This window comes from Pezoporus flaviventris, unplaced genomic scaffold (assembly GCF_033815535.1).
Source record: "Pezoporus flaviventris isolate CSIRO_AGI_PZ_B2104156 unplaced genomic scaffold, CSIRO_AGI_Pfla_v1 ptg000013l, whole genome shotgun sequence".
NCBI classification, from domain to species: domain Eukaryota; kingdom Metazoa; phylum Chordata; class Aves; order Psittaciformes; family Psittacidae; genus Pezoporus; species Pezoporus flaviventris.
This window is the reverse complement of record NW_026892561.1, coordinates 31,417,893-31,445,283: the sequence shown is the minus strand read 5'-3', so window position 1 is coordinate 31,445,283 and position 27,391 is coordinate 31,417,893. Positions and strand designations below refer to the sequence as shown.

Below are 27,391 nucleotides of genomic sequence, written 5' to 3'. Positions count from 1 at the left end.
GGGCATGTCCTCAGGCACCATCTGTCTTTCTATCCACCTTCATGGTATCAACTGTTAACATGACAAATCAAATAATAGCCAGACTCTCTGAGAGGTGCTGGATTATTGCTGCTCTACTGGCCTCTCTGGATTTTTTTATATTAGACATGGTCAGTAAGTGACTCTTAAGCTTTACTCTAAACTGGAATTTATTATGTAAGTCATATCAAATACATTATTATTTACTCCTGCAAGTTCTCTCACACAAGCTGATATATAGATGAATCTTGTGACATACTGATATATTTTAAATTTTCCAATAATATAGAAACTAAACTAAATATTTCTGAGTTCTCAGTGGAAAAAAAAAAAAGTAATTAATTTAGCAAGTGCATTCAGTATCAGGTATTTGTCGTGTTTCTGTAGCAGAGCATGTAGTGAAACATTCATTAGGACTGCAAATATTGGTGGCAGAGGGTACAAACAGTGACTCAAAGAGTTCTAAAATTAGACTGAAACGAGAAATGGGGCTGGATTCTGGATTTCACCCCAAGTTGAAATAAAAAAAAAAACAAACAAAACAAACCAAAAAGTTTCTACAAACAGAAATGTTTAAACACCACCTGTCTTGAAAAAAGACAGTTCTATATAAAGTTTAACTTCAAATCTACAAGGAATCGAAAACTAAGAGATAAAAGGTTTAAAAGATTACTGCACTAAACTTCTTTTTAGCATATGTATGTTTTACGAAAAAAGACAGGCTGGAGGGGTTTTTCTCAGTGGAGGAAAATACAATGTCTTACAATAGAAACTGCACACAGGAACTTTGTTTTAATGGTGTAGATTTTAATTCCTTTTACTCTAGTAAAAGATACAGAGATAATAATTTTATGACTTTGTAACTACAAAGTTCTACAAATTTTATTAATACAAGAATGAAACAGAGCCTGCAAAATTGTCAAATAGTTACATTTCAACAGAGGGAACTTCTGTTCTATGTAGAATTATATTTTTATATACATTTCCTATATGGAGAGATTTTATTTTTAGGAAACACAACACTGATGTAATGGTATTTTTATCAGATACTTGAATTCACATACATACTGATGTAAGTATATACACATATTTATGCATACATCCCCCCAGTATGCATGTAATTAATATGAGCTTATTGGTAAGGAAAGGCTATGGCTTAGTAAGAAAGAAGGTACAGAAGCATGTACCAAATACCCAATCTGTACCCACAGCATAAATGTACTGTAAATAAAAACTAATCTAAATAAAACTTGTTTTGATATAACAGCAATTGTCATATTGCAAGTTTTTATTCTTGTAATTCCTAGGAGATGGGGTCATCCCCTTCTGCCCTCACAGCAGCTCTTTCCCTGCCTCCTTGTTAAATGCTGTAAGCAGCACAGAGAGAGATGGAAAACAACTTTACTATCATTTGTCACTGCAGAGGACTTTCCTTTCTCATTCATCATCCAGTTCTGAAAGAGCAGGTTGTCTTTGACTCTTCAGTTATTCAGATGAGACAACTATTCTTTTTGTTACCTTTGTGAATTTTTGTTCTATTAACATTTTCTGAAGTCTTAAATTTTACTGCTGTTTATAGCCCTCTCTTGTCCCTTTGCTCTAGCAACTCATTGTACATTCATAAAAATTACATTTTGGGGATCAACAATAGCAGGAAAGTATACTGATGCAGCAAACAAACAGCACTGAACTTCCTAGACCATATGCACACAGAGCCAGGAGAAGCTTCACATTTTAGAATGACAGAAACATCAGTGCTTGGCTGGACAGTTCACTACATGAGAAACAAATTTTCCACATTTACTCCAGATATTGATATTTGGTTGCATGAACACCTTCTGTATGGACTTCAGTGAGCAGCTGTCCAGGGTGACTGCCTGGAATTCTGGAAGGGAACATTATAGATTTAGCAACTGAACCCCTTTTCAATAGTGGCCAAAGAAAAGGTTCAGAGAAAAACATAAGGCTCCTGTAGCATGTATCTGTAATGGGTATAACATAACCCCTTTCAGCTGTGAGAAACATACCCCAAACAGAAACTCTCTGGGAGCCTTCAGTAATTATCTGGTTATTGATGCACTTCCACAGTGCGAGTCTTACTGGTCAGGATTGCAGTCCTTCAGGGGTCACAAAAGGGAACCGTAAAAATCCAAAGAAAAATAATTTGTCACTAGTCCTCAACAATCCTGTCTTTAAAGAAATTAAAAATCCAGTCTATAGTGTACTGAATTTTCATCACACGTATTCTCTAGAGAGAAAATTTATCTTGTGAAGAATATATATTCCCCACCATCCTCCCTAACATCTATTTGTTGTTTTATTTATTAATTTTTACTTCTAGAGTGAAAATACTAGCACAGAGTATGCATTTTGACTTAGGATAAACAGTAACTAAGCATAGAAAAGTTAGTGCTGGGATTTGTCCTGTTTCATTGGCTGAGATTGAGACCCTATTTACATTTATGCAGTTTTGATATAACATTGATACCTCACTGTTTCATTCTTTCTGCATTGCAGTACTGTTTTAAAAATCTGTGAGACTGAAGTGGAGGCATATCTATAACATTCATGCTATAGGGATTTTTAAGATCTATTATGTGTTAGCCTAATATACGTGGACATGTTAGTAATGGAATGAAATCCTGATGCTGCAATGAACTTTTGTAGTGGTTACATGTACAATATATTTGCAGAAACCTAGCCTAGCCTGTTACAGAAGCAATTAAATAAAATGCTTTTCCAAATTACTCTCTAATTCTCTAGTCTAGTTGCACAATTTAATTCTGAATTTAATGAACTGTAAATGTGACATCAGAATTTTTGTCTAATACCAAGAATTTAGATTTAATAAAAAAAATTTTACAAAACAGATATGTTTAACAATTATAGTGCAATTAAAATATGCAATCAAGCTTGCATAAAATATATACTCAATCTCAGGATATATTTACACAATGTTCTTTTTACTGAAGTAGAAACTATAGTAGTTTCTAACACTACTAGAAAACTAGCTGAGCTCTCCTAACTGCACCATAGATTGAATTTCCATAATAAGTCTGCTGCATCATCTTGACTGATGTTTCCATGAGCAAAGCAGATTCCAGTTTGAACTTCTAATTGCATACACCACAACAGTCCCTTTTTTCGCATCTTACATCCTCTTAGCTTTGCTTTTTTCACAGTCAACCTCTCCTGCATAATCTATTCGGAAATGATTGACAGTTCAATTTGGGCTGAATTTACACTATATGCAAGGGGAGATTCTGGACCATAAATATTGGGGAAAGGAAGAGAAAAAAAATACAAACTTTTGCCTTGGACCAATTTAAGCAGGTTTTGCATTGGCAAAAAAAAAAAAAGGAAAAATATTTGAAATAGAAGACTATATGGGTTCTATACATATTGTAGGCAAGGACAATTTGGCATTGTTTAATTAAGATTTGGGTTTGGGGCAGAATGACATTTTCACACATTTCTAAAAAATTGCTGAAGCTACCCTGGAGATGTGAGGGAGGAATAAAGCAGTAACATTGCAATGAACAAAACATAGATTTTCATACACTCTACAGGGACTGTATATAATCTTTAGCAGTGTAAATCACCATTTCATCACTTTCTTCCTTTGGAGTCCTTTGAAAACAGACCTCTTAACAGTCCATAATTCCTCAAAGGATGATCATCACTGACTTCAAAAAAGTAGTCAAGGTCATAATTGTAGGACAGAAAACCTGATTAAGATGTAGAGTCAACTACCTCAACCAACCTGCAGAAGGAACACTTGCATTTTACTGCAAAAGGTTTTTTCTTAAAAACTCCTTTCTGTTTAGAACAAATGCTTTAGAGTATAAAAAAGGTTGGTCAAATATCTCAAGATGCCAACTTAGATGGAACTCAAATCACCTACCAACATCACTCACAGTTGCTTAGGTTCTTTTAATATTTACAGTATTCAACCAAATGTAGGGGATTTCAAGAAAATCCTACCTTTGATTACCATCCAAAACTCGTTTTATTCTCTCTTTCTTAATTAAAAATATCTCTGCAACCAAAGGTGCATTCATATCTTGATTTGTACAATGACCTTGAGACAAGTACAAGTTTTTGTGCTATGTGCCCCTGAGGGCACACATTTACTTTTTAGACTTTCAAGGGATTGAACTTTGATAAATTGCAATACTTTAAATATCCCAATATCTGTGAAAGGAAAAACATAGAAAGATTAGAATTTACACAGATCTGGGGAAAATACTTAGAATAATTCTCGTGAGAATTCTGAGTGACAGGAGACATGTCAATTACTTTATTTCTAAAAATTGCAAGGAGGGAAAGATAATTTTGAGTAACCAGCAAAATTTCTTTCATATTTCAGAAGTGTTGCTATTAAACATTAAGCTAAATGGAGTAAAAAGTGATTTTCATGATGTTATTGGATTGTCTACAAGTTGGATTAAATGTATTCTGAAATAACTGACTGTATTTACAATATAATTATTTAAATGTATATATCATAAGATGCAGGTGTCCTTTGTTCCTTATTCTTTTAAATAAAGCAAGGGATTATTTCATTTTTCAGAACTGATGGGTGCCTAGAAAGAACAAAGATTCATTCCAAGATTCATTCACAAGCAAACTTGCATTAGCTTGATTAAGAGATATGCATAATAACTCCTTAAGAGTTATATAGGAAAGAAAAGAAAGAGTATTTATAGCAGAGCTGGAACAGTGACTTCCTTAGAAGTAGAAGAAAAGGATCTAAGTAGAAAGCACAGTCTAATAAAGAAATGAAAGGGAATCTTGGACTCTATAGCTTTAATGTAGCTGTAGGCACAGTATACAAAATGTAATTTTTAAAAAAAGACTAACCATGTTCTTGTGCCATATTTTTTTCTAGATTTTACCTTTATTTAGTCTGTGAAATGCAAGTAATTATATTTCAATTGTTTTGTAACATGTACTCCACAATGAACTATGCTCTGAGTGTTTTTAATTTTGTGTGGGTTACTTTGTACTGCTGCAATTGACAGGACATTTATATGAATATCTTGTATCAATGTTATCAATATCAATATTATATGAATAACCCAGGATACTGAATCTTCTTTATATAATGGACATGATGTTTTGTAAGAAAATGTTTTCTTTAACACAAAGGGTCATAGTACTTCATACTTTGAGTCACAGGAAGGTCTCTTTGTCTGAATATTTTACATTTCTCATTTAAGAAAAAAATTCAACTTCTGTCTGAACACATAAAAGTCCATGGAGTGGCTAATTGCCTTATAAATGTTCTGTCCAGCTCTAATTAAAGCCATGTATTATTGAGACTCTATGCCTGTTCTGAACTGAAGCAGTAGCAATTCTGAGGAGATTCTTTGTCTAATATTTTAAGTGATATGATAGTGCTATTAATGCAAGTATTTTTTATTTTCTTGAGGAAAGTCAGTTGGGCTATGTTAGCAAATTACTCTGGGGGGTGCTTTAAATTTAAGGGCAATTATTAAAGCCTGCCAGCAGAATCACCTTAAACAAAGCAGGTGAGGGTACAATGTAGCTTGTGATAGAGAAGCAGAAAGAAGAAAGGAAGTCATCTCCTAAAGTATTTGAAGAATGAAAGTGAAACAACAATTTGAGAACTAACTATGGTAATACTTTAAATGTGGTTTGCTATTAGAAGGTTGAGAGAAAGAAATCTGACCATAAATACAAGATAATAAAACAGTAAATTAAACCCACAAATTAAACAAAATTAAAATTGGGGGTGAGGGTAGAGGTGTGGGGTGTGTAATTTTGATTTTAATAATTAACCTTAGATTTCAAGAGCATCAATAAATTTGTAGCACTTTTGGAAAGACCATCTTCCAAAATGAAAGGTACAGTAAAATCAGTCTTTTCACTATGCTATTTCCTACCTAGTGCCCGTAAATACAGATGCAATAACTGATAGCACTGGCTTAAACAATTTAGAAAGGCTGGTTGGAAAATGAAATGACTGAAAAATGCAAAGAAATCTATTTTATTCCTAAAGTATTATCTCTATTTCTGAATTTGTTAACTTTTTTTAATGGAAATAATAGAAATGATTAAAAAGCAAAGACTAATTCTTAGCTGAAAAAAGTATTTTTCCTGCTTTAAATCACAGGTTTTTATTTTTCTTTTGACAAATAAAAATATGATAGCAATAAGAAGACGACAAGATTTTGAGTTCATTTGAAATTACAATAACCTTGGTGAAAATATTTTCTTAAGAATTCGAAGAGTTGAGTTTCCATTGTGAATTATTGCAGAACATATATGTTTATTTATAATCTTTTTTTTGATGAAAAAACAAAATTAATGAATATTTGTGTCACATGTCTCAATTAAACAAAATAGTAAGCTGGGTTGTTTTCAGTAAGTGTTTAAATAAATATGATAGATTAAAATGTGAATACTAGGAGGAGCACTGACCATGAAGTATTACCTATTGAAAGACACAGAATATCATGCCCTGATTTTCATGCTGACCCTTTCTTCTCTCCAGGCCTGAGGTACATTATTGCATCATGAACTTAGTTTTAATAAGAAATGAGTTCATAAATACTTTAATATCTGGCCCTTAGAATTCAAAACCATCTCCTTTTAAAGTACAACCCTCCAGCTACATTTAAGAAATGGTTTTCATTTCATTCACATTCAACTTTCATTTATATAAAATATTAGAATAACATTCATTTCACATCTGCCATATACTTCTATAAAAAGCCAGATTTGATCTTGGACCTAGGTTTTGGAGATGGCTGCCTTTCTGTACTATTTATCTGGCTATTTAACAATGCAAAGATCAGACTGTAGTAGCCAGATCAATAAATTTCACAGAACTAGTAGAAGTCAAGCTTATTTCTTAAAAAAAATCTGAACGACTCACCATGCATATGTTCAAAATAATGGCTCACAGATGCACATAAATATTATCAGAAGGACTTGGAAAGAAAAGTGAAGAAATGTCACATGAACTCCTTAGAAAAGAAGAACCAGTGTAAAAGGCATTAATCCATGAATCTGCATTTCTAAACATGAGTCAGGCATAGAAATATCTCTTAATATATTATATATAATGGGGAAACCTGACTAAGAACAGTTTCTTTTTTATTTTTTTGTAATGTTAGCTCTAAAATATTTTTGTTCTGGGTTGTTTTTTTTTTGTTTGTTTGTTTTAGAGTGAAAATATAAGCTGTGCAATGATCTCCATTTATTTTTCCTGCAACACCTTGGAATAACCCTTTCTGATCAAAGATAAATTACCATAGTGAACATAATTCTAATTTTTTTCCATCTTAAAGGTTAATAAGACTAACAACTTGGCAGTTTAAAAAAAAAATGCAAAGGAAAACCCCTAATTTCTACAGATTACAGTTGGATGGAGAAAAAAAGTGAATCCCTGGATTGATTCCCAAAGGTGAGATGGGTGGTTACACAACTCATGGGCTACAAGAGGCCCCTGTGGAGTTGCAGCCACCCAGGAGGAGCTATGCTGTTCTCAGCATCTAGCGAGAACAGCAGGAATTTCCTTCCATGGCTGCAAGTTAAAACAATGAGCTGAATCCGAATCAAGAAACACAACTGTGCAGGTCAGAAAAATGAAGCTGTAAAATGCCAGTCTTTTATATTTAGGGAGTAACAGAAGCAAAATAAAACCACCCAAATATCAAGAAGTTCCATGTCCTCATCGCCCCAATTCTGTCCCAAGATAGAGCTGAATATCCCCACTAATTTGACTAAGTCATCATTGGCATAGCTGAGAGCAATGTTCACTCCTTTGCCTTTTTTTTTTTTTTTGACTCCTAGAGAAAAATTTCTTTGATACATAACTAATTAAAGTGCACAGGGCACTTTTTGCGTAAGTTGAAATGGTGGGAGATAACTGGAGACCTGTTCTCTTTGCATGTAGAATAATAGAACTTGCTGGCATTTATCTAAAGCAATAATGAACTCTTTGATCTCTTTAATCACATAATCTAGAGAAAATTATTCTTGACCACTCAAAGAACAAGTTCCAAATGATTAATAGTCAACAGCAAAAGACTTATTTTAACCTGATTTGCCCTAGAGACACTGTGCTTTTAGCTTGGAATGCTTTCTCAACTTAAAAAATTCAATTAATTTTCATTCTAATTTGTTATATTTCTTCTTCATGAGGTGGTTGCTTGATTTTTATAATGCTAAAAGTGACTTCAACAGAGCTTTAACTGAAAACCTGAACAATTGGGATCAATTCTTTCAACTGTATTTTAAGCAAATTATCCTTTTCTAATTGTTAGATTTTTTTTATCCAGTCTCCTAAAGCACGTAATGCACATGGATTTAAAGGAAAAGATTTCAAACTATTATTACAAACCGAAGCTTTAAAGTGGAGAGCAGCCACTCAGCAGGAGTATTTAGATGGAAACCATATACGAGGAAGAACAGTCCCACAGTTTTCTTCCTAACATATGGAAATGTTAAAAAACATAATGCAAAGGCAGAGGCTGATGCAGAGTGAAAACAGGAAAAAAGACCTTCTGGTTGAAGAGTAGCAAGAGCAAGTCTTTCTTTTGGTTGTGACTTTAAGTACTGTCTGCTTCTGCAGTATGTAGGGGACATATGTTACCAACCCCTGTATATACAGAAATGTAAATTCCATCTTGCAGTAAGGCAATTCCTTACCAGAAAGTAAAGAAACACATAAAAATATTTTAATGGAAATAAAATTGTACAGAATTGGAATGGGTGTTGAAATGGGTACCTCCAGGTGAGTAAAACCAGTCAACAATTTTCTGTGCTCATTACTTTATGTAAGTATGAAAACTAACGTTTTTCCTCTCTTGCTCCCTGCCCCCTATGCCCTCTTAAAGTTTTGGAAAGAAGCAGAAAAGAAAAAAAGTCAATTAAAAGTGTTGAATGTTCCTGAACTCATGAAGTACAGACTTCTGTTTTCCAGCATCAAAGCTACAGGTAATTTAATGAGTGCAGCACAAATGCTGAAAGAGCCTCTAAGGTTCTTTTCGCTGTAGAACGTGTACTGAAAGACATGAAAATAAATTTGGTGAAATACTTATAATAAAAGGATCTGGTTTAGTGGACTTCAAAAGCATGCTAGACTCCTCGGAACACTGCTGTTAAAGTGTTGATGTAACTAATAAAATTTGTAGAGATTAAGTCACTCTCATGGCCCGAGTTCAGTGGTCCAAACTACCTGGCTTGTTGAGGGCAGACTCCAAGCTGGGTAACCGAAAGCACTGTAGCTGTGGAGTAGCACTGAAATAGGCCTGAAATACTAAAACAGTAAAACCTCTTCTTTTCATCAGCCAAAGATGGGACTTGAATCTGGGTCTTCCACGTTCCAGAACTGTACCCTAACATTAGCACAAGTCCATTTTCTCTTGGTAATCAACCATGACTAGACAAAATGGTTTACACTGTGCAGATGGGCAGTTAATTTCTTTTTCTGTTGTGTTAGCAATACTCTCCATGATGTGGTAGCAGCTGTGACGAGGATGGTAGATGTCTCCAGTCTATGCTCCATTTAGCTCCTGCATGTCAAAGGCATTGTCCTGTGTCAGGAGTGAAAAGCTCTGTAAAGAACTGAAGTGTCTTCTGAAGCACTGTTATATTTCAATAATTTTTAGATTTCTGTCTTTTCTATTCTATTTTTCTCTCCTTTCTAACATGATACCAGGACCTGTTGACTTCTGGAGCTCATAATAAGCTTTATTAGCCACAATTCTTTTCTTTACAAAAAAAAAAAAGAAATAAAGAAAAGGAAAAGAAATAGCAGCAGTCAGACTCAGGCTGCTAAAATGGCAGAGCATACATTTTCACATTAGAACTGTGGCTGGCACAGATATGACACCATGAAGATCAGAGCCTAATCTATGTCTTGCTAGAAGCATATGTAACAGCACAAATTCGTCTGAGAATTGGCACACTACATACACAGTCCCCCAAAAAACTGTTTGACTAATAAGTGTCCAGCAGAATAAAATGCGTAAAAGATTCATTAGTTTTGAAGGTGCCATTTATGAGGATAAATTCCTTCTTATTTTAAAAAGTTACTTGTTACAAAAGTAATGTTCTGTTATTTCTTCTTATCCTAACTAGCTTTGCCTAAGTTTCTGCACAAGTTCTTTGGAAGCCATGAGTTACCTGGCTTACAAAAAGATATAGTATGTTAACAAATGTTCCTTATCTTAACTGCATGTGGTCTTTGCAGATATCAAACTGTATTTATCATAAAAGAATATTGATAACATTTTTCTATAGGATGCTGTAAGCACTTACCAAATTTTAAATAGAGAACTGCACACACAGTTATTAATTGGATGGCTTCTTATATCTGGAGAACATGTAAGGAAAAAGTGTATACACATTATACCAATGAGATTAAGAAAGTAATGTCCTGGAAGTAAAATGACAGTACATAATACATAGGTTAATAATGTTATTTGAGTCAGTTGCTCTGTGGATAGCTCCCTGCAGTTTAAACACTAATAATATTTTGCCTTAGTTTAAATAGAGAAAAATATTATCACAGCTGGGAAAACTTGAAGTGCATTTTCAAATGGAAGCTTAGAAACCTCAGGTATTCTATTTAATAAAAATTATTAAAATTTTAAAAACAGTCTGAAATTATACAGTGAAAATACATTTGGTGAGGATAGGGACAAAGTCTTAAGGAAAAATGAAAGTTTGTCTTGAGTAACGTAAAAGGGTTTCCAGCTCTGAATCAACAATTTCAAAAACAAACCATCTGAGCTTTTATGTTACTCTAATCTTTATAAATCTAATTTCATTTTATAAAGAATTTCCCAGTGCTTGGCATATTTTAATGAGGTAAGGTAAAAAATGAAAGTCTCATTAAGAAAAAGGAGTAAGCGTAGACCCCTAGAGCCATAAAGTTTTCACATGTCCAGCAAAGATATTTCTGCCTTTAAAATACTTCTGCCATAAAGTAACTTTCACCTAATTAGGCACCTGAAGAACAAATGGATTTTTAAAGTACAATGTACCCTAGTTCTTATTAACAGCTTTTGTCAAGAGCTCTCCTTTTGACAAGGAGCTCTCATAAAACATATCCTGGTTACAAGTATGACTTTTTCTCACTGATATCAAATATTGAAGAGTTTGGAATTCATTTTAGCATTGAAATGGAATTTGAAATTTCCTGAAAAATCTGAGCCTAGTACTTATTGCTTAAAATTTATGAAAAGATGTTTTATTTTTCTATTTGTAATTTTTTTTGTCATTTAGAATGACATTTCTGAAGTATCTGTTTTAAGCTTCACCTTACTTCATTCCATTTCCCCTAGATTTTAGGAAAATAAAGCTTAAGTCTTACAACCACCTTTACAAATTTGATCTAGAATGTATTGACAGATGCTCAGAGATGTAGAATATTGTTATCCATTTTTTGAAAAATATAATGTAGTTGTTTAAAGTTAAAATGAATATAACAAACAACATTGTTCAGGGTGTTAGTCATAAGAAAATTCATGGCTACACCTGTCTTAGACTCTGGCTAGGCTTTTATCTTGAAGTGGTTGATCTCAAGGAAATGGTCTGCCTTAGTTAAGTAAACTCATTAGTTATAAACCAAAATATTTTATGTAAGATTTAGTTCTACTTTAACTAAAGAAAGTAGATTTTCTCACTTCTGTAGGTGAAAGCAAAAAGAACTCACACTTTAAATTATATTTAAAGTCCTAGCTTTTTGAACTTCTGTTACATGGTTTTTTTCACATATCTGAGGCAGAATGGTTTGTATGAATGACATATAATGGACATCCGGTACATGGATGACCTCTCAAATTCTAACCAGCTACCATCCTTGCCATCAAAGCTTGATATTTTATCATGTTAACTTCCAACATCTTTCATGACAGCCTCAAAGACATCATTAGATCTATCAACACCATTTTCCACATTTTGTCCAGTATCTGTGCCAAATATTTCTAAATATCTCATTAATAATTGAATGTTATCTGCACTGAACTCTTCTTTTTAAGGCATTCTCCAGTTCAACAGTGCTACAAATTTAGTAGGCTAATTTTAACTTCAACTTTGTCACAGTCCTTATCTTCTCACTTTCTTGAAGTTTCAGGGCATGATCTAGTGGCTCATGTATAAAGCACCAGAAAACTGCATTCATCAAACAGCAACTAGAAAATAAAAAGATAATTATGTCTATGTACCACTCTTTATTGTATCCTGCATGCCGAGATCAAAATAACCTGTATACTGAATATCCTTCTGTTATATTTTGAATGATGTTTTGGAAGCACAGTGTTACTATACGAGTATCATAAATTATATATCACTGTCTGGGATCATGCACAGATATTCCCAGGAGACTCTTACTCTTGTGAAAACAGGCAGTGTGTAATGTTGACCACTGAAACTGAAAGTAATCAGGCGAGAAATTTCCTGAACAAATGTAAGTAAGTGTGGTATCACATTATTCTTTTGAGCAGCAGACAAAATTTGTCCAACACTATCCTTAAACAGTATTCTTTTCAAAATGACATCACACAACTACGACACAATCTTCACTACAAGAAAGACTCTCTAATTTTACTTCAGCTATTTAATGCTTTCATTGCCTTATCCTTCGGTAAAGGCAAAGTGAAAACGGGTATCTAATTTTTTTTGGCACAGAAAACTCATGATGGAGTGAAATCACAAGAGAATTCATGCCTTTTACTGACTTAATGCATGTTCTATAGAATATCTCAACAGTGAAAGGTAATTATTATATTCCTAAGTATGAAAGTTTCATAACTCATAGGCACCACAAGTGCATTCAGATTTTGAGAGTTAAGGTCAGTCACAAGAAAAAAGAATCCCTTTTTACTAGCAAAATATTAATTTATAAGAAATATTTTTTATTGATTACCACTCCAAGAACAGCAGGCAGCTAATAAAGCACTTACTTAGATGCTTTTTGTCCATCCTTCCATCTGCCTATGTTGAAACTAAAGCCATTGCTTGAGGGCTTTTATACATTAGATGGCAAAGCTCAGAAGTCATTTAAGAGAATATTATTCTATTTAAAATTCGAAATTATTTTGCTTCTCATATGTTAAATTTGCCTTTTTTCCTTTCTGAATTAAACACGAGTGTTTTCTCACAGGTTCTAGCCATTAGAATTCTTTAGCTGCAATATGCATTTTGCTTTGTAATATATTTAAAATATTCATCCTTAACAAAATGATTACAGAGTAGAGCCGATTCTAATAAAATTATCTAAAATACAATGGGGTTGAACTCTATTTTAGGTTGTGGCTCATCAAGGTTTATACGTCCATGAGTACCCTTTAAGTGAATAATACACTGCGCTTCATGTGTTTTGTGCAGATGAATAAGCAATGGATTGAAATGAAAAGTCAGAAAGTTATTACATGAAAATTAAAAGAAATTCTTTGGTGTAAAATAAGACATCACTGATGAAAACTTGCATTTAGATGAGTAAAATTTCAGAAGAGTCTGTACTTTATAAAGGGAGGATGGAATACTGCCAGGTTTTCTTACGTAAACAGGATGTTGAGGTGGGAACTGGGGTGTTTACAGGCAATACAAGGTTTTGGAACTTCTATTTCACTCTGTCTTGAAACAATGCTACTCTCTCGCTTTAGGAATTAAAAACATGCATCTTAAGCCAAGATTTTCATGGCATGTTTGTATACAAAATTCATTCTACCACAGGGTAAGATACTGAAGCTTTACAAGGTGACAGCAGATGAGCAAAGTTCTTGTATTTCAATATTGGATTCCTTAGAAATTAATTGAATTTCTAGATTGAGGATTTAAAACTCCAAGTAATGCATTTTATTAGTACAATCGCTGTGCACAGTGGATTTAATGTACTACTCCTGTTAATAATAATGTACCTCTAATCTACAGTGCACTTGTAACTGTTGTGCAGAAAGCTCTGACTCGAGTCAGGGATGTGGAATGCTTGACTTCCTTCCAATATAGTCAAATCACTTGCCTATCAATGCTTCTAAAAGGAAAGAGCTTCCAGATTAGGAGGCACACATACATCAGAGATGGATTCTGAGCAGAGGGTTCAACCTGATGCAACAAAAACGTGGGTTGACCATGAACTGTCTTGAAATCACTATAGTAGCACTATTCTGGGCATTGGTAAACTGAAAATCATAAATGTTTCTGCCACACTGAGCAATGAAATGCTTCCTTAGAGGAGACTTAAATACAAGTTACACCTCCTTAATTTTATTTATAGATAAAAAAATCTGGTCCAGATTTATAGGAAATTGGCAGTATAACTGAAGCTGCATTTCAAGGAAGAGAGAAATTTAGTAGCAGAGATAGATTAGATAGATAGATAGATAGATAGATAGATAGATAGATAGATAGATAGATAGATAGATAGATAATAAATACAACTATTTACTCATTCTGAAAAGGCAAACCTTGACTCACTAGGAATGGGATATTGAAAAAGCACTCAACACTACTACCCCTGAAAGTCAGACAAAACTCCTGCTCAGCTGATCAGACCATTTCTTCCTACACTAACTACTGTTAGTGACAGCGTCCATACAAATTTTATTAATGTTCATTACCTTAGACATCTCACTAAAATTAACATGAGTTAACTAAGTACTTCCAATCAGACAAGCTCTTAGAGACAGAAGCATCAAGTGTCACAGGTAGCAGCTATAGACAAGACCTACATTTCCTGCAAATCCCTAGACAGAAAAAACTTTTCAGATTTCTGCTGCCAGTACCAGTGATGGTATTTTAACTCCCGTGCTTTTGTTTTGTGTGCTTCTAAAACAAAAGCCAACTGGGAGAAGTTATCTGTAGGAACTCAGTAAACACCATATTAGATTTTTGGCAAAATTATGTACAGGATAAAACTGGTTAGGATCTAGCATTAATTATATTATGTGCCTTACCAAGGACATAAAAAATTTGCATTGGGACCTGCCAGTAAAACTTTGTCAAATAGTACAAGACAGTGCATGGAAGGCTTAAGTCATGTAAAGAAAAAATGTTCATTAATTAATCTGTCAAGCTCAGTATATTATTTTTTATCCTCTCATTACCCTTTACTGTGCATTCCATTTAGCAGTATTTCAGTATTTAACTGAACTCTGTATTTAATAAAAGCAAAAATATTAGCGTATAGATCCTAAACAAAACCACTTCTGAAACATATATGTAAATGTATGTACATATGCCTTAAAACATTTAATGTAACATTAGATTTTCAGCTGATTGGCCGCATGTTGTAACTTTTAATGATGAATGGAAACTTTCTGTTTACGTAGATGCTCATGAATTTTGATGCTACACCAGAAGGAATTAAACCTAAGAGCATATTTAATAGGCAAAATTTCCCGTAGGCAGCTGTTAATGATACAAATATTTAGTCTGCAGTTTTTGAAATAAGATGATCAAGAATCTTCCACAGTCACACTCTAGGAGCATAGGAATCCAGGATATGCAAAAAAGCCTTTCTATCAAATGCAGGCACATTCCAGAGATGCATTTAAGCCTTAAATAGCTTTAGAAGAATTTAAATAATAATAAATTACTATAATAACAAATAAACTGAAAACATAAAATAATTTTTCAAATGTGAATAGTGATCATAAACACAGCAAGATTTCATGGAATTATTAATGGATTATATTTAGAGTGTCTTTTATTCTGCACCCGAGTTAATGTTGGTCATTTAAAGAAAAGAGTTTTAGAAGCTTGCTTTCTAAATTCCTCTACACACTTATCATAGAAGGCTTCCAATTCTACTTCAGTGTAATAACTTTTAGTGTTAATACAAATTATTTATATGCTCTGATCCAAGGAACAGAAAAATGCATGAGAGAGTTTTGAACATCAGTCTCAAGGGTTTTGCTTACAGCTATCATTAGGACTTACTTAAAAACCTGGATTACCTTCCAAGTTTGTCTCCTGATAACCAGGATGGACATTACAATGAAAAGAAATGTTCAATGTTCAGTGCTTTTCAAGAGAGAATGTATGACATGCTTTGATTGTGCTCAAGATAAGTTGAGAATTCTGAAGAAAGAAAAAAGAAAAAAAAAAACAGAGTCATAGAATGGTTAGGTTTCCAGCCTAGTTCCAACCACCCTGCAATGGGCAGGGTCACCTCCCACTAGATCAGGCTGCTCAAGGCCCTGTCCAACTTTTAACAGTGCCAGGGATGGAGCATTCCCAACTTTCTTGGGCAGCCTGTTCCAGTGTCTCATCACTCTCACAGTAAAGAACAACTTCCTTATATCTAACCTGAACTTCCCCTGTTTAAGTTTAAACCCACTGTCCTATCACTACAGTCCCTGATGAAGAGTCCACCTTCAGCATCCTTGTAGGCCCCCTTCCGATACTGGAATGTTGCTATGGGGTCTCCACACAGCCTTTTCTTCTCCAGGTTGAACAGCCTCAATTTTCTTAGCCATTTCTTAGGTGAAGATCCAAGAGAAGACCTTCACCAGGTTTGGCAGACATAAAAGACAGTGCAGCCTTGCTTTGTATGATAATCAGTAGATATTTGCACTGTAGAAAACTCAGGAAAGAGTTAGATTTACTGATTTCATCTGTCTTATGATATGTTTATATTTTAAACATATCATCTGTGGAGAAGCTTGCAGAATTCAAGTTATATATTAAAGTAGTATACATTAACACCTATTGATTGATTACAACAGATCCATGAAACAGAGCTAAAGGAATGTGCGTATTTTCTACATTTATATAAAAGATGCCAGTTAGGAACAGTTATGCTTCATTCAGTGCTTCTCCATAATGAAGGGTTTATTGTTTAAGATTAGCGGTCCATTCTGTTTGAAAGGATAAATGTGTTCCTAAATGCAAAATTCTATCATTAGCATGTTTTTTTCCACTTCAGTGATTTTTCCATTTGTAAATAAAACTCCACTATTTGTACGTCAATTTATTATCAAACAATTAATAGTTCATTCAGATATAAATACGTTTAACAGTATAAAGATGTTTGATTGCTGATCACTGTCAGTTATTTTAAATTCGTTTAAAAAGTTCTCTTATATGTAAAAAACTTGAGAATGCAATCGTGGCTGCTTTAAAACGTCTAACTATTATTCTTTGTACAACCTTTGGCATTGATAAGGCTGCCTAGGGAGTACACCTGAGAATTTAATCTAACCTGCCTTCATGATAACACACAATATTTGCTGGATCTTGATGGAATTTATATTCACTTCAGTAAATTTCCTCTGATTTATAAGCTTAGATTTATCTCATGTCTCTACTATATCACACATTATTCATCATTTAGAAGGTTAAGAGATATTTACTACAAAGAACAGTTTTTTAAAAAAACACATAGAGTTCTAGATAGAAAGGCACTGGCAAGGAAGAAAAATTGTTTAGCTTCTCCAACTTCAGGCACATCTGAAAATAAACTATAGCAGCCGTAGATGAAATGCAATTGCCTAAAGTCAATAGAGTTATATATGGGGTGGGAGGAACCCACCATCACACTGTAGCATTTTCGAAAGTAATGACTTATAGGAAAGATTTCCAATAAAAGTTAAATTATTAAAGATGTAGTAATTGGCTTTTATGTTAAAAATCAACATGAAGTAGACAACTACCATGTTCAGACACTTCCTTAAAAAAACAAACAAAAAAATCAAAAAAAACAAAAAAAACACCCACCAAAACAAACAAGAAAAAAATAAAACACCACCCCAAAATATTTCTGTTTACCTCAAAGCCAATGTCATCAGCAAGACTCAGATCAACTTGACGATCCAAGAAAAAAAGAAAAAATGTATCAAAGGTATATATGCAGACATACTTCAAGCACCACACTGATTTTTCATTGATATAAAAGGTATTTGCATACTAGGATCTTCTGAAAATTCCAATCTCATAATTCCAACTTCAGGTATCCAAATACTTTAACAAAGACATTCCTGACTTAAGTCTTCCACCTTAATCAAGGGGTAGGGTTATCCTAAATCATCAGCAGTTGGATCGTTTTATACGAGCTAAAGCAGCAGAAATCTAATGAACAGTAACAATTCAACAGTGAATCCATACAGGCTGGGTACAGCTGATACTTCCCAAGTTCTATCTTTAAAGTTCATGTGGCAACCATTTTTATTACTGAATATATATAATTTGTCAATCGATTAGCTATTTCCCATGGTTATAATTTAGAGCTACTATTTAAATTGTAAGTAATATAGGGAAATGTATGTCATCAGTATTTTTTGTACATAGTTTTCCCTGTACACAGAAATTTTAATAGATATATTCTGTGCATGCCTTTGTTCTTAAATGCCTGTGGTGGCCAATCTATCAAACTCAATATAATCTGTGGAACAGCCTTCTGGCATGTCCTCCTGATTCAATGGCATCCTATAACCTGCTGAGTAGTAGAAGAAACGGTTTAACAAAATTACAAAATTTGGCTGCGTTTATTCCTAGACATAGTTCCATAAGTTTTGAAGAACCAAAAAGTGCATTAAATTTTATGCTAATTTCCTTTCTTAAGAAGAGCACAGTCTTAACTCATGATCTATGGCTCAGTTTTTTTCCTCTGAGACATATTTCATCATAAGTTCATCTGTTCAAAACATTTAGCTTCTTACAGTGAACAGGGGGAAAGAAGGGGTGATGTATTTTCTGTTTGGGTTTTTATATTCAGTAATTGTGGTCACCCAATCATGAAGGCCAAGTTCATCAAGGCATGTACAGATGCACTAATGTATTTTTGGAAAACAGGCTCTTTATTGAAGAAACATTTTTTATTATTAAATAGAAGTGTGGAATTCCCTGGGGTACTCTGATCAGAGTCTGCAAAGACGTGAGTCCTCCTGTTCAGCATTCCTATGTGTAGTACTTCCAGCTGACTTTTAAAAATCAGTTCCTCTCCAAAGCTACAAGAACTTTGTCTTTTAAATGAAAATGGGGTAGACTTGAAGGTTTTGTATGTTGAGTAAATCTAACAGTTTCAATAATGAAACCAAAAATTAGTCATAACAATCAGTTGTTATTCCTTGGCCAGAGATATTTAAATAATGAGAGTGTGAACTGACAGCACCATGCAATAGTGTTTGTGTAAAACACTTTATATGTTGCAGAGATGATCAATAAAATAATGACTTAGAATAGCAAAGAGGTAGAATCTGAAAGAATTGCATGCATAAATGACTAAATTATTTTTAAACTTTCATACTGCCTAAGTTTTACTAGCTTATCTATCTAATGCGCTTTTAAATTAAAACAGGTAGGCTTGATATTTTCTGGATCAGAACACATCAGAGGAGTCTCACAATTCCACTGTGTGCCAAGGAGTTTTCCTAGGAGGCTTTGTAACTACATATATCTTTCTCAAAAATAAATGATGAGTCATATACTTGCCTAAACAAACTTTAATGATGGGTGCTATTTTGTCTGTTCAAATCAAGCTGATTAATGTATCATACAATATGCACATATTCTGTGCATTCCCTTATTCACTTGATTATTCCTGCATATTTCTGAATAAGTTGCTGAGGATAGGTAATTTTTTCTTGTACTTTTTCTATTTACTCATTCAACTTAAACTGGTAATTACCAAAAAACAAGGTAACTTGAAAAGTGGCGAAGAGGGGAACAAAAATGCCTTTTTCTACCTCACATACGAAAAAGCCAAATGAATATTTACAAGAAAATAATAAAAAGAAGTCACTTCTGAAGCCAGGCAAATAGCCAAAAACATGATTGGAAACAGCAGGGGAGATTTCTTCTTCATGCTGCTTCTTTGACTACTGTATCCTTTCATTGTGAACCTTCGCAACTCCACTGCATGGAGATGGTGCTCTGTTTTGTACTGATGGATCATACCATCTGAAAACTTTGGAAATTTGACAAAGTTTGATAAGAAAATCAGTTCATACCAAAGCTGGTTAATGGAGAAGAAAATTCTTCAGACATCATCAACCGAAGTTATTGCTACTGTGAACTCATGTAATTTCACTGGGTTTACTAATTCTGACTATTTACATGGGTAATGAAGCTGTCTGCAGTTTTTTAATACTATGTGGCTTGCCCTATAAAACCTCAAAAGAACAATTTCACCAGTAGATGGACCTGGAACTCCAAAATACTTTTGTTCTGATCCTTTCTTCAGTATGACAAATTTTATCCTTACAAATTCTAGGGAAGTCTTACTTATTAAAGGAGAGAGGCTTTCTTTCTCAGAAGCATTTAAATTGGTATATTAATGTAATATCCCAACTGTGCTTACATTTTGGGTTTCATTATATGTTCTTTCTCCTGTTTAGTCTTTATTCTATCTAAGTGAATTCAAAAACTCTGTTTTCTGTGAAGGCTCAAAACATCCGAGTCCACAAAGTAACAGCCAGAAGACCACTTTCTGTTTCTTTCCTTTTTGAGGAGCTGAATGTCAAACTCATCTCACCTCTCTTTAAACCAAGGGATAATTCTCTGGTCTTAATTTGTAACATTCAGCATTATGCTCTACCTAACTAGGCATTAATCTGTTCTGAAGTTGAATCTCTGTCTTGTAAAGTCAAAGAAACCCTAGGGTTTGCATAACTATCTATAGAAGGACTGCAGTAAGGGAGGAATCTTCTCGCAACACTGAACTAAAACACCTGTACTCCAATGTCAGCTTCTTCACTCCTGGCCCAGCAAGTACCTGGGGAAAATAAAACACAGACAGGATTCCCTGAGCTCCAATGTCCCCAGGCTGCTCCAGAAGCAAGCTAGTACTATTGGCAGCTGGCATGCATCATGGTATTTGAACAGCTGTAAGCTAGGGGAAACAAATTAGTTCAAAGAAAAAAACCTTTCAGGAAAATGGCAACACTATATTTAGACTCCTATTCAAATAGCCCTACTTCAATGAGATGGCGAGTGTATCATCATCGTCTGTGATTAGACATTTATCACACTGTCATAAATTTGTGTGAGTTTATATGAAACTGCTATGAAGATTGTGCAAGGGTTGATGCAGTAATTCAAATATGTGTATTTAGAAGGATAAATCCAGTGAGGAGACACCACACACTTGACAAGAGAATTAACAGAAGTCAAGTGGATTCAAGTAAATCTGACATAGGATTTGAAAAACCTGTGAACAACAAGCAGAGATATGCACACAACTAATTATTCACGTCATTGTTTGGAGTAGACTGAAGGGGGATGATATTATAGTAAAAAATATGGAAAGCTTCCTCAAAAGTAAAGATAAAGCTGCTTTTCATAGAGATAATGGATAGGACCAGAGGAGGAAAAAAGAAAAAAAAAAAAAGAAAAAGGATGATACTAGGAAAAAGCTTTCTTATAGAAAAGATGATGAGGTGATGGAGTAAACTGGGGGGTTGCCAGTACCTCAGGTCTTTCAGAACAGATTAGTCATTCATGAGATAACAAAATAGAATTATAGCTATCAAACCTGTCTCAGAACAATGATGTAGACTGAATGATCTCTTCAGGTCTTCTTCAGACTTAGACTTCAGAGTCTAATTCCAAATACTGCCATTGCTAGCATTTTCATGTTCTTGTTTTTTTTTAGGAAAATATTTGTTCAAAAGACAAATAAATAAGGCTTCTACAGGCATACCGCTGAAGTCTTTACAGTTTGTGCAAATTCCATTATTTCAAGCTAAATATAACTATCATATAAAAAGTCTGGGATAGGAAGCAAACAAAAAAATAGGCAACCAGAATTGGATTTCTGGAACAGACACAAAGGCATTTCTTCATCTTAGTCACAAACAGAATAATATATTGCAGGAAAAAAAAAACCCAAACTGTAATAAATTCAAAAGGTAGCTGTTCTTCTCCCATAGATTTTAATATATTTCTCCTGAAATCCCAATATTACACAAAATCACTAAGATTTTTAAAGAGAAAACTGCTGGTTTGATGTTGCATTTCAATTCTGCTGCAAAGATCCGTCTGCACTTTGTCTACTGGTAAACTAGATGTCAAAAACAATGCCTGTCTTGCAGTGGAAGACATGAGCACCTTCATACTTTCAAACCTTTCTGGCTATAGCTTCCTACATAGCTAGATGGAGATAGGACTTGCACCTGTCTCAGCTTGTGTGCCTGATATTTCTGCAGTCAACAGAACACAAACATACCAATATACCAACAACAGAAATATATCACCTTAAAGGTTTCTGTCATTTTAAAGCCACATCTGGCTGCTGGACCAGCATGCTAGTAGACTGTCTTGCACACCAGGAGATTCAGACACAAAAATATTACCTAGAAATTTGCCTAGAATTCATCTGACAGCTCATTTCCCAATCTGAGCTTTAACAATTTTCTTTCTCTTAGTCAACACAGAAGACCTTATACCTCCTCTGTCTTCAGCATTTGGCAAGAGACTGAAGAGTGGCTGCCTCATGCCAGGCACCCTTCTCTTCTTACAGTGCTGTGGATTGTAATGAAGAGCATTAAAATACTGTTTCTGATACCTTTTTTATCAGCCTAGCTTACAGGAGCTATCTATCCAGTCACTCATTCTGTATAGGTATTTGTGACTCTTTCTAAACCCCAATCCCTTTCAATCACACTCACAGATATCACAAATTTAATGAAAAAGTAAAAGACTAAGCCATAATTAAGTCTTTTCAAATTTAATGAAAGTATGGGTTTGAGAACAGAGAGAAGACTGAATGACTTCTGCTTTCAACAGGCAATTTCTGCAGTCATAGTAACCTGTGTTGCAGTTTAAACCCAGTCAGCAACTAAATACCATGCAGCTGCAAGCTCAGCCCCTCTTTTATCCCCTCCGTCCCCAGGCTGGATGGAGAGAAGAACTGAAAGAATGTAAAAATATGCAGGTTGAGATAAGAAGAGCTTAATAAATAAAGTACAATTTAATAATACCACTAATAGAAGGGAATAACAAGGAGAGAGAAATAAAACTAAAAGGGATGGTGGGGAGGAAAACTATGATAAACACAAGTGATGCACAATACAATTGCTCACCACCCGCTGATCGATACCCAGCCTGACCTGAGCAGCAATCTGGCCTTCTGGGTGACCCCCCCCCCCCCAGTTTATATACTGGGCATGAAGTACTGTGGTATGGAATACCCCTTTGCCTAGTTTGAGTCAAACATCCTCTCTGCTCCCTCCAGGCTTCTTGTGCCCCTCGTCACTGTCGTAGATCAGGATGAGTGCTATTTGGTGACTACTAACACATTATTGTGTTATCAGCACTGTTCTCAGAAAGCCAAACACAGCACTGTACCAGCTAGGAAGAAAAATAACTCTATCCCAGCCGAAAACAGGACAATATATTATTGCCAAATTAATGTGGGGTCAACAGCTCTATAGCTCAATGATCAAAATGCAATCAGTTCTTAGTTTCCCTGACCTGATACAATCATTAATTTTTTTTAAATTTTCTTATTGAGTAAAATCAAGCTATAAATTCTAGTGCTTTTTGTTCTTTAATTTAATACAAATATAGTTTAGGGACTGAGCTATACTTCTAAAAGTGTTTGTAATGGTGTAGCTTCAAGGAAGGGACTAGGATATCTTGTTGAAATCCGCTTAAGAGAGATATAACTGGATCTACTGTACTCCTATACTGTCTTACATCCCAAAATATCATGTTTCTATTCTAAATATTTTTAGAGAAAAATAAAAGCAAGTGTGAATAGGTCAGAATAAGAATTAAAAAATTCCAACTTATTAACTGAGCTTGATTTGAAAGACGCAGTCTTGATTTATACAGTAAAGTACCAAACCCAAATCCAAAAATATTTGTATTTATCATCACATTCCATTAATCCTTCTAGGAAGTAGTTTATTTAATTCCACATTTTTCTGGGGTTAGTTTTTGGGTTTTTGTTGTTTGGTTGGGTTTTTTTTTTGGTTTCTTTTTTTCTTCTTTTTTTTCCTTAATTGTTAAGAGCTTGGCAAACGGATAAAAAACGTCACTGATATGTTTTGCTTACTTTGCACAGCTCTGCCTGTGTGACTATGTAATTTTAACTGGAAAGGAGTCTGGAAAAAGAATGATACACAACTTCTAGAATAATGCTGTGTTGTCTCGCTACGTCAGTGAAAAATAAGTAAGCAAAATCAAAGCCAAAACATGGTAATGAAAGTAAGATTTTTCAGTGAAACTGAAGGGTAAATTGTATTAAGCCACATATAAGGCATTTTTAAAAGCGGATAAAACACAAGTGCTCCATAAACCACAGCTTTGTGCAAATTAGCAAAATAAATAGTAGGAAAAATTGTGATAATCACATTATTTTCAGTACAGGTATCTTTGCAGCTGCATAGAACACTCAGCCTATACTCAAATACTGAGTAAACCAAAGCAAAGTGAATTTAATAGGTCTATTAAAAGTGTGCTAATGTATCTTTATGTAACTTAGGGCAGCAGTACCAATTCTATAGAAATAAGGGTAAATATAATGTGTCCTAACAAATAGTGATAACTGATTTTAACAGGTACTTAGAAAGAGAATATTTGTTTAGATCAATATCCAATTAAGAGTGTGGCTTTCAGAGAGTACTCTGGGGTTTTTTCAAATTACAAAAGCAAAAGCTATTAGTAAATCTTATTAGTTTCATGCTGGTCTCTTGAGATTTTTTTTCACCTGACTACTTTGTGTCCCTTGAAAGATGATTTTGAACACAGTGTGATATCGATTGTTTCAAGGCACTAATGTGAACTGATCAAACACAGTGAAAGAAAATTTTACTGTATACATAGTCAAACTGAAGACTAAGATTTGTCAACATCAGAGGTTAATAATTTCCACTTTACTAAAAAATTAACATCTAATCAGTGACTCAAGAAGAAAATGGAGCCCTACTCATATTTATAATCATATGGACTCTGGGTAATGTTACAGCAAAGTAGCTGCAGAAACATCAGGAAAGTATGAACAATGTATAAACAATGAACAAAAGGTAAATTTTTTGAGGGAAGAAAGAAAGAAACTACGCCCTCCTTCTGCTTTTTTGCATTCTTTGTGTTTCTTCAGCCTAAATGAAGAGTAATGCAAGACCATATATGCTGATTTCTTTTACTTACTGAATAATCATACAAGATGAGAAGTAAGACTAGAATTAGATTTCTTTCTTAAAAGAGAACAACCCTTCCAAAATTCTGCACATATTATTTAGTGGAAAAGTACTGTAAGTACAATGTTGAATGAAAATGATGAGATTTTCCCTTCCTAGAAATAGGAGGCGAGATCCTGGAATGTCTCCCTATCTTCCCCTTCACAAAATGAGTTTTAAAGCATAGATAGCTTCTGTCTCTTCAGTCCTCCAACATCAGTCTTGCTATGCAGAAAAACAGAAGTCCTCTTAGGCTTCAATATTATACCCATAGTTTGAACATTTCAGCTAAGGTATTCAAAACCAAGCACCACAACTAACTCCTCCTTTTTAGTCAGTTTTTTCTCTATTTTGCCTAGATAAGAGATGGACTGTGGCTGGCTGATTCCCCTGGAGGGATGACAGAATTATATGTCTCTCCTGCTTTCCCTCAGCTAATAAATGTCAGTTGACATACATGGCCTTGTGCTGCCTGCTAATTAGACTATCACTTAGACAGATTAACTAGATCAGTGTGATAGTGTAAGCCTAGTTAGGAAAAGAATCTGAGAATATTATAAAAGAAATTTTTACAAAAATTATTTTCTTCATTAAAAATATATATATACAATACAGTGAAAACAAAAATATTTTTAATTTAAAACACAGTGACAGAATTATTTTAACAGTAAAAAACTCCCGAATATAACATGTTTCTCTAGTAATAACTGTTTTGATGAATGATATGAACATCACATCATTTAGGTTCATAATTCCTCCTGTCAGCCCCTTGATATCAGACAATGTTCACTATGGCAACAATATTACATAGTCATGCAATCTCCAAAGTACCAAGACTAAAAAGCAAACCAAACAAAAAAAAGATGTTACTATCAAGAACTAGGAGACAGACAATTATAATGATGATACAGAACTAACAGCCTTGGTAGAACTAATGAGAAAAAGCACACTAATTTTTTTACATATAGATAAAATTATTTGTCTGCTATCATCATGCTTTCAGAAACGAGTATTTTAATTTTTTTAACATAATTTAAAGGTTTCTTTAGCTGGGTGCAATTCAAAGCATACCAAAGGAAAAGGAAAGCCATCACTGAGGTTTGGGATCAAATACTAGTTTTATAGACAGTAGGAAAAGAAAAAAAAAAAACTTATTTCAATATCAAATACAGTCTTCTCACTTCAGTAACATACTAGCATCAACACAACAATCAGAGAAAAAATTGTGTTCTACTTTTGCAGAGACATTATGTGTTGTATTACGGTCCTATTACACTATTCTTTGAAGTTTCTATTGCATGTGAATGAAATATCTTTTCATTACAGAATCTTCCAGCTATGAAAAATGACATGTTTTGTGTTATCGATTTATTTATCCCACACACAATATTTTTTTACACTATCTTTCATAGGCTATCTTTTACACTATCTTTCACAGGACTGTCAGCAGAAATCCTCACTTTAAAAGCTGTGCAGTTTTCCTGTGCTTCAGCTGTAATGAAATTAAAAAAGACTGTAGGGCCTATTGTTAACCAGACTGGATGGGGCTTTGAGCGACCTGCTCTAGTGGAAATGGCCCTGACTGTGGCAGGTGGGTTGGAACCACATGATCTCTATGTCCCTTCCTACCCAAATTGTTCTGTGACAGTATTCAGCATACCCACAATCTGTGTGTCAAATGATTTTAAACAAAGAGTGGTCTTTTGTGTACACCAGCAACTTCCACTCTGACAAAACTGAAGTGAACTTCATCTAAGTGAAGAAAAGAACTTCCAATAGTTTCTACTGTTCACACTTGAAGGATGCTTATTAAAAGGAAATGTGAAGTGCACTAGTGAAGAGAAATAGCTAATGTGACATAAAAGCAAAACTAGCATGATGACCTACTTTTGTTGTTCTGCTGAACGAAGTTATGTTTCCTCTTGCCTCGAGAGACTGTGAATATCATTACTTACAGTACTAAACATATTATGCACTTACCTTCAATGACAGCTCAAAGCACAGAGGTAATCCAGGGACAACAGTATTTAGCTTTAGTGACAATTGCACCCAGTGAAGCCCTGGGAGGTGTTCACTGCACATACAGGATAAGGAAACAACATAAAACACAGTTGCAGGTGTAGTGGAAGACATTAAAGTCATCACAGATATTAAGCCTGAGATAGGAAGACTGATTCTTATACATATTCCACCTGATTCCCTGGTGATTACTAAGACCTGATAACTATCCTGACCTTTACCACTAAGGAGGCTAATTGAAGAGGCTAAAT

The 27,391-nt window shown here is 34.2% G+C and overlaps 1 protein-coding gene and 1 long non-coding RNA gene across 2 annotated transcripts in view; both read right to left on the bottom strand.

The window, feature by feature from the left end:
- Positions 1 to 27,391, bottom strand: part of BCHE (butyrylcholinesterase) — a 407,570-nt gene that overhangs the window by 224,807 nt on the left and 155,372 nt on the right. The gene's annotated exons all lie outside the window — the stretch shown is intronic.
- LOC133268207 (uncharacterized) lies at positions 991 to 27,389 on the bottom strand. Its single transcript, XR_009742995.1, has 3 exons — positions 27,102 to 27,389; positions 20,670 to 20,713; positions 991 to 1,903 (listed from the first exon to the last, which is right to left on the bottom strand). It is a non-coding gene; the product is annotated as an uncharacterized LOC133268207 (long non-coding RNA).